Source organism: Glycine max, chromosome 1 (assembly GCF_000004515.6).
Source record: "Glycine max cultivar Williams 82 chromosome 1, Glycine_max_v4.0, whole genome shotgun sequence".
In the NCBI taxonomy this organism is placed as follows: Eukaryota; Viridiplantae; Streptophyta; class Magnoliopsida; order Fabales; family Fabaceae; genus Glycine; species Glycine max.
The window spans coordinates 9,552,364-9,569,451 of NC_016088.4; the positions used below are offsets into that span (position 1 = coordinate 9,552,364).

The following is a 17,088-nucleotide window of genomic DNA, read 5'->3' on the forward strand; positions in this document are numbered from 1 at the left end:
GGTTGAACATGTCCTACATTTATATGCGAAAAGATATTCACATTTCACAAGGCTACTAATTCCAAATCCCAGGGTCAAACACATAATTGAATAAAGAGTTGTAGCAATCTCAGGGGTGAAAGTTTCAGCCCTAGCACGATTCAACAATATAATTTGCTGTTAAAAGAAGCTAATGAATTTTGTTCAACTGGACTACCAAATTGTGCCCAGGTATTTGAGAAAAAATTTCCAACTAATTTAGCATGTAATTGACAATACCTTTCTAAAATGATAAAGTACAATTGTGTATGAAAAATAAGATTGGATTTAAAAGTGATTTACCAGGAGGACAATTAGGCACAAGTGAACTTCATGTCTAAAAGTTTGAGCTTCATCTTGTTCCAGTTCTTGACTCAGTTGTTGCATCAAGCTAACAAGACAAAAAGTGTCACTATTTTTTTAAAGGTTTAATTACATAGATAATAACATAGTCGGTACCATAAGGATATATAGCATAATATTAGGTGAAAGAAACCATATTGAACAAAACATAATGCGTACAACAAGAAAAAAAAGGCACAAGAAATGAAAGCTAGAAAAGGCCTAAGCCTTGAAGTGTCTACAAGAATGGAAAAATAATAATTGATGAAGAACTACATGCACAATGTACAGTCACAAAAAAGGAGCCCAAGGTATGCAGATAGAGTTCCTAACAAAGATGGGAAATTCCATCAATGGAAGCAATAATATTGCACAGACCTACGACATCCACCTAGAGTGCATTATATTTCAATAGATTGGTGCAAAATTACCAAGACATACGTTGAGTAATTGCTTAATATGTATATCTTTATACGTCCAAATCTTATATTTGCAAGGATTTAGAAGCTTAAATATTCCCTACAGAGAAACTAGTTAGCATTTAAACCCCGATATAACATAAAATGTGGCATGACAACATCAAATTTCTGAAAGTCATAGGAAATAGAACAGCTGAACTAAATCCATGTATTGAAATAGAATTTCAATTACACAAATGAGATGTTTGGAAGATTCCATTAGGATAGCAAACTTTTTAAGCATTTCATAGTATTGCTTTTAAAACCTAACAAGTGATCATCTTATCCAAGTAGCTGATTTAAGAATTTGATGGATAGTAACTACATTATCACCTTTTACATTCCAGATTAACCACGTACCCCAAAATTTTCACAAGAGGAGTAAGTTGAACTAATTTATTAGCTTTTTACAAGTAACTATTTAATATCTGCTCAAGGGATAAATATTAATGTATATAATACATTTTCTTGGGTGTACCAAAATTGTCAAAACTTTCAAGCATGTCATTATTGAATTACCATTTACAAAAGAATTAAGAAACCAGGTCAAGGGAGAAAAATTATTTATGCAGGAAATATGTTTAATTATGCCATACCAAACAAGATAAAATCCAACTTACTTTGTATGTGCTTCACCAGGGCGACTGGGTTCAACTTTTATGAACGTTGCCCAACAATATCCATTAGATTTAAGTCTTTAAGAGCTACCTCTGCTGCTTTAACATCATAAAATTCAATAAATTTATGGGGTTTCTTATGTGGTGTTTCCTTGTTCTGCAATTTTAATAAAAAAGTTACAAATACTCCAAGCACTACATAAACATTAAGTGGAGCCAAAGAAAATACAGTTAAAATGAACAGATATGTTAACATATATGTTACTTCTTTGACCTCACCGTAAGCCCACACAAATATTTGATGAAGCGAATCGTTTGATATTGATGGATCTAAATTGAATGCTACAAGGGTTCCTTGATTAATATTTTTTTCTGAGGGGTTATCCTGAAACAAGCAAAAGAAAGGTTAATAAAAGAAATGCAACATGAGTTGATAAACACTCAAACATAGAGTAATGCCAATAAAAATCAAACCTTGGGACATGAACTGTGAATATCAAGTTTTCTAAGGCGTGTGGGCTTGTTTTGTAAAGCACTCATGGCAATGCAAGCAACTCCAATATCATAGTAAGATATCATCACAAAGCCCCTATGCTTGCATGCTATGTATAAAGTTCTGATATCCCCTTATTTCAATGAACTAAAAAAAGAATAGAATCAACAAAAAAAATAGATAAAGGGAAAAGAATGAGCTTTTCATGTTGTACACAAACAAGAAATGAACAACTAAAGCATACCCTATTTAAGCTCCAACTACAATTTTGTCACACAAATTCTACTAGGTATTCAGTGTAGAAGCAAGCTTCATTGCTTCATGATGATGAATCAAGATTGATTCAAGGTGTTTTGATGATAAGAAAGATGATGACAAAAAGCCCATGAGAATGATTTCAAGATTGAGTCAAGAACAATTCAAGAATCAATAGAAAGATTCAAGAGAAGTTTCAAGTTTCAAGTTTTCAAGAATCAAGAATAATCAAGATCAAGATTCAAGACACAAGATTCAAGAATCAAGAAAAGGCTAAATCAAGATAAGTACAAAAAAGTTTTTTCAAAACATTGAGTAGCACATGAATTTTTCACCAAAGCTTTTACCAAAGAGTTTTTACTCTCTGGTTTATTGTAATCGATTACCAGTGGCAAGTTTTGTTTTCAAAAAGCTTTCAACTGAATTTACAACATTCCAATCAATTTCAAAATGGTGTAATCGATTACAATATATTGGTAATCGATTACCAGTGTGTTTGAACGTTGAAATTCAAATTCAAATGTGAAGAGTCACATCCTTTCACAAAAATGCTTTGTGTAATCGATTACAATGATTTGGTAATCGATTACCAGTGATAAGTTTTGAATAAAAATCAAAAGATGTAACTCTTCCAATGGTTTTCAAGTTTTTCTAAAAGTTATAACTCTTCTAATGGTTTTCTTGACCAGACATGAAGAGTCTATAAAAGCAAGACCTTAACTTGCATTTTACATACATTGAATACATTGATTTCAATCCTTTACAACCCTTGAGTCTCTTTGAACATCTTCTTGAATTTCTTCTTCTTCTTCCTTTGTCAAAAGCTTTCTAAAGTTTTCTGGTTTTCTAAACCTTGAAAACAAAAGTGTGCTATTCATCTTTTTCATTCCCTTCTCCCTTTGCCAAAAAGAATTCGCCAAGGACTAACCGTCTGAATTCTTTTTGTGTCTCTCTTCTCCCTTTTCCAAAAGAACGAAGGACTAACCGCACGAATTCTTTTGTATCTCCCTTCTCCCTTGTCAAAGAATTCAAAACGACACAGTCTGAGAATTTTTTTTATTCTTCCCTTTCCCTAAAACAAAAGATTTCAAAGGACTAACCGCCTGAGAATTCTTTTGTTTCCCCCTTCACAAAGTTTCAAAGGACTAACCGCCTGAGAACTTTGTCTTAACACATTGGAGGGTACATCCTTTGTGATACAAGTAGAGGGTACATCTACTTGGGTTGTTGTGACTGAGAATAAGAGAGGGTACATCTCTTGTGGATCAGTTCTAGTGGAGGGTACATCCACTAGGTTGTTCAAAGAGAACAAGGGAGGGTACATCCCTTGTGGATCTTTGCTTGTAAAAGGATTTTTACAAGGTTGAAAAGAAATCTCAAGGATCGCAGGTTGCTTGGGGACTGGATGTAGGCACGGGTTGTTGCCGAACCAGTATAAATCTCTTGTGTTTGTCTTCTTCTTCCCTACTCTTTTAATTTTCGTTGTGCACTTTAATTATTGTTTTTATTTTTGGTAATATTAAGAAGGATAGATTTTTTAATTAGTAAAGGTTCGTTAATAATTAATTCAACTCCCCCCTTCTTAATTATTCCAAGGCCACTTGATCCAACATTCAGAAAGTCACTAAAGTACAAAAAGGTAAATAAAGGCTCTCTAAATAAACATCTACCTCTCTTTATCTTTTGAGTACAAAACCATATGCCTCACCATTATAATTGAGAAACATATAGTCAATTGCAAGCCCCAGGTAAAATTTTGTTGTCTCCTTTTGCTTACTTTTAAGATCTTCAGCATTAAGAGAGAGACAGTAGGAGAATACACTTTCCATGAACAAAAGACCATGAAATATCTACTGAAGCTCTAGTTTTATCACATTGAATCTTTATGTATCTACTCTAAACAATTAAATCCCGTAAAATAGAAGAAGCATACTTCACTTTAGCTACATTTTTATAAAGTTACAATGGAACAAAAGCAACTTAAGCTCAACAACTTGGGTGTTGTTTACAACAGTCACAATCCAAAAAAAAAAGAAATAAAAAAGTTCTATTAAGAGGAACAAAAATACTTGCATCATTTGGATCTTTTTCAATCAGCGGAGAGGAAAACATATCAAATGACAAATATTCAAAAACTATACTCAATACGGTCAGAATAGTCACTTTAAGCATGTCCATTACTAAATTATAAAGCAAATACAAAGAATAATCAGCAGTGAAGACAATTTTTTAAGAAATCTTTGGCAAGAAAGGACATGGACAATGTTTGGTTTATCAGAATAATCAATCCCTCCTAATTTTGTCGCAGACATATGATTATGCTAGACAACATAAAGAGAGATTAAGTTAGAAAGTGAATGAAATTTTTTTGCTGCTACAAGAATATAATTCATGTGCAACAAAAATGAATTTCCAAGGATTCACTGTAAAATAGAAAAGTCAGGGAGAAGCCAAGGAGAGGACAAGATTTACTGTAAAATAAGTCTTGGACTCTTAAGAGTAGTCTTTTTTAGCTTTGTGGTAATTTCATGAACTGTTTGATAACTAGAACTAACATTTCTGCATTTTATTCTTTGAAACACATAATTTACGAACCAACACAAGCTTCCCTCCTGTTTTCCCTTTTTTTGGCTTCCCAAGAGGTAAGAGGAATGACTTGAATTTCCACATTGAAAGAAATGAATGGCCAAATAACTCAATTTTTCTTCGAGGGAGGTTCATATTTGGACCAGATGTGAGATCACTGGCACTGACAATTATTCTTATTGTTGCTCCTGTCACAGTTTTTTGTGTCTTTGTTGCTAGAAAATTGATGGATGCATTTTTTGACCACTGGGGGATATCCATAATGGTTTTGTTGTTGTGTTCATAGTTTATGTGAGTCTTTTTCTCTCAAATATGAGATTTTTTTTCTCTATATGTTCAACTGTGTTGGTAATATTCTATGATTAGAATGATAAGAAGCATTCCTCTATATTCAACCTCACACTTGATTGAAGTGAACTATTTTGGTTGACTTGTCAATCAAATACAATATGGAATGATGCTCTCTTTAACACCTTCATAGTTCACATCTTCATTGGAACAATTACCTAAACAGAACTAGCCATAGTCATTGCTATTACAAAACTGATACTTCCTAACTAGTGCAGCTAATACAATCCTGATCCTAATGAGCAAGTTGGGTCCATGGTTAAGCCAAATATCATGGACTGTGGTCCTTCTTTCAGACGAAAGATGATAATTTATTAGGTGAGGGAAGGACATCCCCCCCCCCCTTAAAGAATGTAGTGAAAAAGTAATAATAAACTTGTTAAAGACTTCTGAAAAAACAATAAACAATGTAGTGAAAAAGTCCCACATTGACTATAGACATAATGCCAAAATAGAGTTTATATGTGGGGGGGCAATGTTAGGAAATCCAAACTCATATAGATTTTGGGGTTTAGTTAGTCCCAAACCCATATTTTAAGAAGTTATTAGGGCTTATCCTAGATCCATTAATGGGTCACCTACTCTATTATCCATGCACCAAGCCCAATTGTGTTAGGCATGAGGGGGTGCATTATAAAAGTCTCAAGTCTTGCATCGACAAAAGATAGTGCCAAAATAGCATGTACAAGTGGGGAACAACCCTCACCCTATGAGATATAATTGCCAAAATAGAAACATATCAAACTCGAATATTCTGGAGGTTATAGTGAAACATAGAATTTGAATGACTAAAAATAGTTTGGAATGTGCTTTTTGTTAGTTGAAAATTTTATTTGTATGGGCAAAGAATTTATTTTGAAAGGTGAATTTTGATATGCTACTCGGATACTTCCTAGATGTTAGTTCTTTATATTTGTGTTTGGTTATTGGTATACTAGCTGCCAAAATGATATGCTTTGTTTCCTATTGTTTGGTGATTTTGTCATGAGATAGAGGCAAATCAGCAGTTTACCATGCTATGCACCCAAAATATATTCTTTCCAACCCTATGTTGATGCTAAAATCTTTTCAGGTCTTAGTTCTTCTTTTGTTAACGTCTGGCCGAGATCCAGGCATAATTCCACGCAATGCACATCCTCCAGAGCCAGAAGGATTAGATAGTAATCTAGATGTTGGTGCTGGTCAAACTCCTCAATTGCGGTTGCCTCACTTTAAGGAGGTTGAGGTGAATGGGATCCCTATTAAGGTCAAGTATTGTGATACTTGCATGCTCTACCGGCCTCCTCGATGCTCGCACTGCTCAATCTGTAATAACTGTGTGGAACGGTTTGACCATCACTATCCTTGGGTTGGGCAGTGTATTGGGCTAGTATGTTGGATCTTTTGTCTCCTAGTGTTATTTTATTCTTTTTTCTTTTTTGTGTGAAGAATGTTTTGGGGGAAGAGTAGCTTAATCCCATTGTTAAGTGTGACAGAGATGGTTTTGAGTCAGCTTTGAACTTGCTGAAATTGTTGTTTGTGCTGAGAAAACTATCATGTTCTATAAACTTATCAAATTCAACCCAGATTTCTTATAGTTAAGTGTAATTTTACTTTATCGTTGTTGGTAATGCATAATACAATCTAGCTATGAAGTGTTACCTTAATGGGTGTATATCATAATAGAAACTGGATCAAATTATACATGAAAATGATTTTTTTATTGATAGAAAAAAGTGTTACACTCTATGTATTCAAGAGACCTGGTTCTTCCATAGAGTTCCCAAATCCAAAGAGAATGCCTCTCATTATCAACCCTTCTTATTTATAGGCAACTCCTCACTAACATTTTTTTTGGTGAAAACCCCTCCCTAATTATTACTCTCTCAAACTCCATTCTCCTAACTAATTCTAACTCTCTTAACTATAAACCTATCAATATACTATCCAATAAGTTGAATTTATTTCATGTAAGATTTGTCTTCAAATGACATCCTCCATAATTGTGTGCTTCATAAACTGAGAATACGAATGTTGTATAGGGAATTTAGGTTCATTTTCATCTTTGGTTCAGAACCTGTTGGGAATGGTAGCAAGTGATGTGTAATTTATTAATATTAGAATGGGGAAATGCCTACCTCTTTGTGTTGCCTAATATGAACCAAAAAGAATATCCTCTTTGTAACATTACTTCTATTAATGGAGAAAAATTCAGATCTTTTGTTTCTTTGATTCCTTAATATAGGGGGACTTGGTTTTCTTTCTAGTTTGCAACTTAGATTTGTGTTCATTCTTGATGATTTCTTCATTTTCATTATTTTTTTTGTTTTGTTCAGTTATCATTTGCTATGCATTATTCTTGAATATACATTATGTATCCTAATTGCTTGCACGATTTTTATGCAGCGTAATTATCGGTTCTTTTTCATGTTTGTCTTCTCAACTACGCTATTGTGTATATACATGTTTTTGCATTTTGCTGGGTCTATATTGTAAGAATTATGGCATTAGAGGAGACAACAATTTGGAAGACAATGATAAAAACTCCATCCTCCATAGTGTTGATAATTTACACCTTCATATCAATGTGGTTTGTAGGTGGCCTCACTACCTTCCATTTGTATTTGATAAGTACCAAGCAGGTAAGCACCATTTGTCTTAATACACATGCTCTAGCTTTTCAGATGTATACACCTTCATATTTGCTCCATTATTCTTGCAGACTACATATGAAAACTTCAAATACCGATATGATCGGTGAGCCAGTCCATATAATAAAAGAGTGTTGAATAATTTCAAAGAGATATTCTACATCAGCATTTCCTCTTCAAAGAATAATTTCAAGGCAATGGTGCCAAGAGAACCAGCATTACCTACTCGATCAGTGGGTGGAGGCTTTATGAACCAAAATATGGGAAAAGCTGGGGAGGACATAAAGATGGGCAGGAAAATAGTGTGGGACATGGGTGCTCAAATGGATGATAACAGAGCTCAAATAAACAATGATCGCGTGACTATAAAGGATGGCGAATTGTCTCCTGAAATTAGGACAACAGTAGATGACTCGGACCATGCTGGAATGCATCCTACGCAATCTAGCTGGGGAAGAAAAAGTGGAAGCTGGGAAATGTCCCTTGAAGTCCTGGCTTTGATAGCCAGGGTGGGGAACCAAACCGTGTCGGTGGGGGTAGTAGTAGTTTGACGAACTCATGTGTAGCCATTATGCTTCAAGTAGTGTGACCAAAGGACCTACAAGATTTGATTTTATGCATTATATAAAAAAAAAATATATTACACTGTTCATGTGGTGATTCTACAACAAAATTATGTGCAATATGGAGTTGTAGGCATTTGCAAGGTGTTTGTAAGTGTTTTTGTAGGCATTCTGCTTCTAAGAAGAAATTGTTTGGTGTTCTAAGAGTGAGATTTGCTTTGCTTTGCTTCATATGTTGTATTATGCAATTAATTAGCCTTTGCACCTGTGGAAGTTGCTGCTTTCTCTGGATGAATGCCAGTGACTTGGAGTATTGGGAGTTTGTCCAGGAGGAAATCAATGGTGGATCAAGCTGAATTGTTCTTGCTAAATTAGAAGTTTAGAAGCACATTCCAAACCTCCAATGTTGAGAAGCATTCACCAAGAAGAGAAAAACAAAAACTCAGAAACCAATATCTGCATGCTAAATTAGGAGTATTGTACCATTGGATATGCAGAGAGAGTGAAAAAGGACAAATTTTAAGTGAACAATCACATGAAAGGAAGCATGGGAGAGGTAGTTCACCCCCTTATTAATGCAATGGGATAAAAAACCACAATACAAAATGGGAAGGCACTTTTGCTATTACAAACAGCAACTTATATAGGAAGGGTCTTTGGTCACCAGAAGAAGATGGAGAACTTCTTAGGCATATTTAATGTGGTCAAGCTTTGTACATACCACCCCATCTAGCATAAAAATGAAGGGAAGAAAACTACTCAATAACCTTGTCAATGTCCTTTATTGGTAGGTTTGCAGAGGTGTGGCAAAAGCTTTGGACTGAGGTGGATCAATTATTTAAGCCTTGATTTCAATAGAGATTTTCACAAGAGGAGGAAAATCTCATCATTGAACTTCATGCAATGCTAGCTAGGGAAAAGGTAAATCTAAGAATCCTACTTTTCATGATTTTATTACTCTCTTTTAGACTACTCAAATTGGCACCAAACTAGTGAAGCCAAAACATTACCTTATCCAATATCCTAAGGGTTGTCCATCATCTTGACATAAGAAACATTTATTTAGAAGCATTTCAGTTACATACATAAATAATAGCCTAAGCATTCACACTTTCCTATCAAAGTAAGTTTTAATTTTACTTGTAGAACGAGGTGGTTAGTGTTGTTATCTCTAAGAAAAAATATTTACTTAATAATGCATGCAATGTTCTCAACTCAATATCAGGTGAATTTGTTCACTTGTGACCCAATAATCCTGCACCCTATTGTTTACCGACAACAAATTCTTCATAAGTTAAACGAATGAGAAAATAAATAAAGAAATAGGTGAGACAATAAGACAATGGAATGATGAAAAATGGGTAAGCTCTAAAAGTTAGGGTCAAGCTCTCTACATACCACTTATGTAACCGTAATTTTGTAGTTTCAATGGTCACAGACATTGTCATTATTTCCATATCATGGTAGATTCCATTATCGCTGATTACTGGCCTTTGCGAGAGAAAAAGACATGGAAGAGCACACTCAATTTATCTATATAGGCAAACAAACAAGAATATAAATTCAAAGGAACAATGAACAAACGACCTTAGAGGGTGACGTTGCGAGGGAGGGCTTCACTGCGGGGAACTTGGAAAGCGCTTCGACTCCACCTCACACATGCGCCAGAGCAAAGCTCTTCACTGAGGGAAGGCAAAGTGGTCGACATCGACAGAGGGCAGCCAGGGAAGTTCGAGAGAGCTCAAGAGGTAGACTGTACTAGTTTTCTGGTTGCGTGTGAAGGAGTCGTTCAAGGTTTAGGCATAGGGCTTTTAACTTGTTCGGAGAATGACGATGGTTTTTTACTAAAACCCGTTGTAATTTTTATTTGACATAATTATAGGATTGCCACCAAGACACATTCTAAGGCGGTTTTCAATAACTGTCTTAGGATGTGCGTCGTAAAATGCATTTTTCATTAGAATAATTACAAAAATGCCACTGTCTCATTTTCTAAGACGGTTCCATAAAAAACCGTCGTAGAATAGGTGTCGTAAAAAAACATATTTCTTGTAGTGGATAGACATAAGACACTAATTCTTTTCCTTTATTTATAGAAAAGATGAATTTGAGGATCTAACCAATATGTGATATTTTTTTCTAAATATACATAAATAAAAATTGAAGTTATTTTATATAAGTAGATTCCAATTAGTAGTTATACTAGCTACTAGCACTGAAAGACATGAAAAACATATAAAATAAAAGGAATTAGCTAGAAGACAATTCCATATTGGGTAGCGAATTTTGTATCCCTATATTATTGCTTGCTTGTTCACTCAACATTTTGTTCTCCAACTGGACTATTGACATTATTTGAGGTTGCATAAGGTTCATGTTTTGGCTGATATAGGATAAGCTTAAGCATGCCCATGTTGAATTGATGATGATGATCCCCTAACCATCATCCTCCATTGCTCTCAAAGGTATCCTAAGAAATCTCATTTAATTCTCTAACGTATGGGCTGTGGATTTGTTAAGCATTTAAGATTCTGCCATTTAGAAAAAGTAATCACTTGTGGTGCCTGTTTTACTGATTTTTATTTTCCATACCATAATTCATAGGATTTGCATTGTCTAGTGTGAGAAGATGCAATGTATCCATCTTTTCAATTCCTTTTTCAATTTGTTATATTTTGATATTTGAGTACTTAATGGTGATTCTGAGTATTCAGCTTTAACTTCTATAAGAAAATTATCATATCTAGTGCAGGATTTGTCATACATGCTTCTTAGAATGTACATTTGAATTTTTAATTTTTTTCAAAAAAAGACATTCTAAGATGGTTTTTCCAAAAAAACCGTCTCAGAATCCTCAAAATATTTTTAAAAAAATACATTCTAAGATTATTCTCTGAAAAACCGTCTTAGAATACATTCTAAAAACCTTCTTAGAATTCTCAATTTATTTTAATTTTTTTTTAAAAAATACATTCTAAGACGGTTCGCTGAAAAACCATCTTAGAAAGTCTATCCTTCTAAAACATTTTTTATCTAAGGACCGTCTTAGAAATGTATCCTTCTAAGATAATTTTTAACTAAGTATCGTCTTAGAAAGTTATCTAAGATGATTTTTTTATGGAACCATCGTAGAAAGTGAAGACTTTCTATGACGTCGCCTATGACGACGGTTAATAACCGATGTCGAATGTGTCTTTTAATCGACCTAGAAAATGCTTTGTCCAATAGTGAAATAATATCTTATTAAAAAATGTCAATCAATAATAATATTATATAATTATTAACCAATAATATCTAATAAAAAATATAATTGTCATTAATACTTTTCCTAATTATCAGGAGAGCAATAAAAATAAACAATGTTGAATACTAATAAAAGAAATAGTACCACTCACAAGAAGTAACCCACAAGAAAAAGTAGTATCCAAAAGGAATCCCAAGATTAATTTTTTTTATCTCTCGAATCTATGTGTTGTGGGGTTGGTAAAAGAGGCATTTTTAGAAGTCTAGTTGACTTTGGTGGTCCTTGACATGCAATTAGTCGATGGTCTTAAAAGAACAAAACATACAACTCAACTAAAAGAAATATTTGATGCTTTTTTTATCTTCATATTATACCAAATTTAGAGACTTAATTAATTCGGCAATATCACCAAACATACTAAGTGACTCTAGTTTCCAATCAACCTAAAAATAGTTTGCATACAATTCAATAACATCCGTGAAAAGTTGGTAAAAAAAACAATTAATTAGCAAAAGTTCAAGACACTATTGATCTAGTACAATTTGTCAAATATATTCTTGAAGTACAATGACCCATTGTAATGAAAAATCTTGATCATTCAATAAAAGAAAATAAAATATAGCACAAAGGCCTCTTTTTGTGAATAAGACTATGACCACCAAAAAAGTGGAAACTAACATATTACAATCACTAAAATGTTCTCCTATAAATTATGAGTATTTATGATCAAATCAACGGGAACAGATAAAGTGGCTGATCAGGATGACATTTTACACTAACAAAAAAATAATGTGCCCACGGTTAGAAGATTGCATGTTTTTAGGCATTTTACTCTAATGGCCATATATTACATACCCATTGTCAACTTGAAGCCTTGGAGTTGTTGTAGTTGTCATGAAATAGCACCCATCCAGAGACCATTCACTAGTCACAGACCATTCAGCCTTAGTGGCTCTAAGTTATTTCGTATCAATGTAATCTCATAATACCTAGCACATAAGCATGAAAACCATATTAAGTCTATTAGTGGTTCCAAGTTGTTACATATGAAGCATGTTTGCAATCTTGCATGGATTTGAGCATGAAACATATGGAAGTACAATAAATACTTCAATTTATTGTTTTACTAACTAAAAAATGCTACGTGAATCTTTGAGAACCACTATTTTTGGGAAATAATCACTTTCTTTCTTTTGAGAAGCTAGCAAAATCAAGTGATTATTTCTTCAAAATAAGTTGAACCAAAGATGCACTGAAAATAAGAAACCACACATCATTAATCATTAAAAAATAAATGAAAATGAAATGGAGAAAAGAAAGAGATTCACTTAGTACTAAGACCAAAGACACCGACAATATAACATTTTAGGGGATGTTTGGAAGAGCTCATTTGAGTTTATCAAAATAGCTTATAACTACCATAAGTTCTTTCTAGCTTATCCCAATAAGTTTCTTGGTGTGACTTATTTTTTAGCTTATTCCAATAAGTTTCATGGTCAAATATATGGTAATAAGTCCTTTTGTAATAAGAGGTTATTGAGTAAGCATTTAAGTTGTTTATCCAAACACACCCTTAAAGTGAGTCTTATACTCTAAAAATGATTGTAAGTCATAATTTGTTTTTCAACAAGGTGAATCAGTAATCCTAGTCATCACACATCAAATCTTTTTCATAAGAAAGGAAAAATCAAAATAGAGCATAATGATTCAAATAGTCAGAACATTACATATAACCAAGCAAGTTACCAAAGCCAGCCAAACACAAAACTGGAAGCTAGCAATCAAGGAACCCATATTTAGATGCTTATGTCATAAGAATATAGAATCACTTCAAATTTCCAACCCTACCCAAAAACCCTTAGGGCCTTTAAAAATTTAAAAGAGAAAGAAAAGAAAGAAATCTTATGTTGGATAAGTGTTTAAAATTTATTTGACTAAATACAAAGAATGTCAATTCATCAGCCAAGGATACATTTCCCTTTTGGGTTCCAATGAATAGTGTTGTAAGAACCAATTCCAAGCTCTAGTAGAGGATTGCACTTCTTGTCCAACATAGTTGCTTTAGCAGGCATAACTAAAACAAGTTAAGGAAAAGTGAAACATTCAAGAGATCTCTAAAAAAACTTAAAAAGTGATTAATATAATGAGGACACAAAACACCCATCATATGACTTCTTAAAAATGTACGATTCACAAGGCATCAATAAGACAATCACTATGCATAAAATATCTAGTCCAGTTTGGTATATTATGGCATATCAAAAACCATATTTAAGAGGGATTACACTTTTCAAATAGAAGAGAGATAGAAAGAAGCAACTCTAATGTATTTTTGAAAGCATTTCCTATCACGAACATAAAATCACCCCAAAATAAATGTGTGTTTCATCCAAAATGGGGTTCATGATTTTACCATAAGTATTGTTATTGTATAAAGTATCAAAACTAGCCTAGTATGCCATGTTAATGGATCTTCGACAAATATCAAATAGAGGAAACTTTAGTACCAGCGTTTATCTCCATATTGTATATACCATAGAGAAAAGGATACACCCATATACAACAGCAAATTCCAAGCCAAAATATGACCACTGAGCATCGTGAATGGGCCCATCTTTCCCTGCCAATTTGTTCAAAAAAAATAGAATGTTACCCTTCTGATAGACATGATATAACCAATTATCAGTTCTTTTACTAACAACAAGAACATACGAAGAGGCACAAGTCCTTCATGCATCCCATCAGAGGTCAGATAGCATAACTTCGAATCTCCATAGTAACTCTGATTAGTTTTGTCAACATTTGATTGCACCACTACTAGAAACCCGGTTGAGCAGGGTGTTTCTGCTAAGTTGTATAGGGTGGACACAATTTTCGTTTTGCAAGCAAAGTCAGACATTCCATGTGAAAAATTCCTGTATTTGACAATTCTACCCTTTCTTACCGTTAAAGGGTGCATTGAAGAGGGGCATTTCATTTTTCTTCAAAATGGGTGTGTGTTGTATACTTCAGTTTCCTTGGTCGTCCAGGCTATTATTGTTGCTCCCGTTTCTCCAACACCCATTTCCTTGCCTGCTTAGGAGGTTTTTGTCTCCCCATCTACCGTGGTTGCTGCGTAGGTCCCTTTGGCCGCTCCTGTCATGGCTCCTCCTTCCATCACTATTATGCCTTTGCTTAGTGCTGGTGCGGCGAATACGAGTACTTGGTGGCCCCGCCTCATTCTTCTTCAGCTTCACCAGTTCCAACTCCAGCTATCTTGCAATGGATGCTGTCTTCCTCCTCTTCTCACCCAGTATCTCCCTAGATCACGTTTATACTTCTAGTGATACTAATTGATGTGGAGCATAGGATACAGACCAGAGCAAAGAACTCTGACTGACTTTGTGTCTTCCGTACCATGTCAATGCTACCTCCTTAAAGGATGTAGGGAAGACTCGACATAGGATTATATGTCGTTGGTGTAGAGATTAGCCTGGTGAGGAAAGCATCAAGGTGCTCATCTGGATCGGTAGATCCATCATAACTCTCTAGGTTAAGTGATTTCCAACTTAAGGGCAGATCGGCGTTCATAATTCGATCAACAAAAGGATGTCACTGAGTCATCCTTCCCTCATAGTGATGTACGTGTGAGGTATCATGGTCATCCTATGTGTTGATAGCTTATCGGGGGCGTGGCTCCCCCAAAGTATGTTTGTAAATCGTGCAGGCAGAGTACTCGTTGCCCTAAAGCGTCTCACATAAGCCTCCAAATGGTCGTAGTCAGCCTTCAGCTTTTTGAGTTCCTCCTCATGGCATCACTCCATCTCCGTAATATGTGTTTAGAGTTGTTGGAGAGTGTCATTGTCTATTAGGGTTGTTGGGGGGAGGATTAGAGCTCTCTAGAGGTGTCTCACATTTGGGGCCAGACTGCGTGCTAACCGTTGGTGAAAAAAGCACAGGGAAATTTTTACTGCGGCCCCACGGTAGGCTCCAAATGTACTTACCAAAATCTGGAGCGGACTAACATCAAGGTCAATGTAGCCAAAATGGGCTCTACGATCTCCTATGTTGGACTACAGGTACCCTTTACTACGAGAACACGAGGGGGGACCTTCAAAATAAAGGACTCTGACGCTCAATTAAGTAGATAAGTGAGTTGAGTATGGAATTAAAAGGGTGAGATAGAACCTGGTATTTATGGTGTGAGATAGGAGCTTCGGGTCTTGATTGTACGAGCTGCAACAACTTTTGTATATAATTCCTAACTTGTAGATAATAGCTAGTAGATAAATCGTAGCTTATAAATAATTTGTCTCTTATAGATAATTAAGTACTTGCATCTTGATAAAAGAATTGTAACATTATCATTAATATTCAACTATTGAGGTGTTTAGTGATAACCTGTCAGCCCAGTATCCCGACTACTAAGGAAGGTGTGTCTGTGCTCCTGTGCTAGGACTGACATGGAGGGCTAACGTGCATATTGAAGCGCCATGTCAATTTTGTGGACCCCAGACAATACAAATGACAAGAGCTTCAATGAAGTTGTTGGTGGCTATGTTGATCTCTGCTAATGTGAATTGATGGCAATGACCTAAGGTCACTGTTTGTTGAATGTTTTTATGGCTTATTGTAGTGGAATTTGATAGGAGTATATGAGAAGTTTCCCACTTTAATTTTTTCCGTGTTCTACGGATAAGAAAGAAAAATGTAAAGAGCACTAGAGCAGTCCCAAAATGGTACCTAAAGTATCACCAGCCACAATAATGAGATATGGAACTTTCATTTTCCTTTTATTCCTTTCTCAATTGGAATATTGCCATAAGACTATGATTGCTATCACTATCTTCATGATCTCAATTCCATTCAGTATGGCATCAACATATTTTGGTTTTGACTCTGAGTTAGGGTGAAGTGCGATCCACAAATCTTTTCAACTTTCCTAAGGAACCATAACAACATAGTCCCTGTGTAAAGGAGTAAGTGCTTCACCAGCAAAAGCAACTATGTCCATGTTTTCCTACGTTACCTCTACAGAGATCTCACAGAAATGAATCCTAACAAGGTATGTGAATCTAGAATCCACATGGAAACTCATAGTTGTCATAGTCCAATACAGCTTTTTTGTGTTGAATAATGGTGATCCTTTGAAGTCAAACTGGTGTAATCCATGCTAACGGCATGATACCTTATACCAAGGACACTTCCATATTGTGAACCAGATATGTATTTGTACCCCTTCAGCGGCCGACCAGTCTCGTGGTACTCTAGTCCATTCGTGCTTACGCACTCGGGATTGTGTAACCCCTCATCAAACCTTTTCTTGATGACGCACTCGACATCTGACTGTTCATAAGCATTCGGTCAACTCTATTCCTTGTCACACTATTGGGTCGTTGGCAAGCATACCAATTCATCAAGTAATATTTGATAAATAAGAGTTATTGTTCCCATGAAAACTTGCACAATACTAAAAAAATATCATAAGTTTTTTACTATCTAAACTAAAAAATTAAACAATCATGATTTGAACATAGCATTTAACAATAAAGATT

General features: G+C 34.8%; 1 pseudogene; it reads left to right on the top strand.

Moving 5' to 3' along the window:
• Window positions 1–4,980: 4,980 nt before the first annotated feature.
• Window positions 4,981–8,336, top strand: LOC100806412 (probable protein S-acyltransferase 7; annotated as a pseudogene).
• The last annotated feature ends 8,752 nt before the right edge of the window (window positions 8,337–17,088 follow it).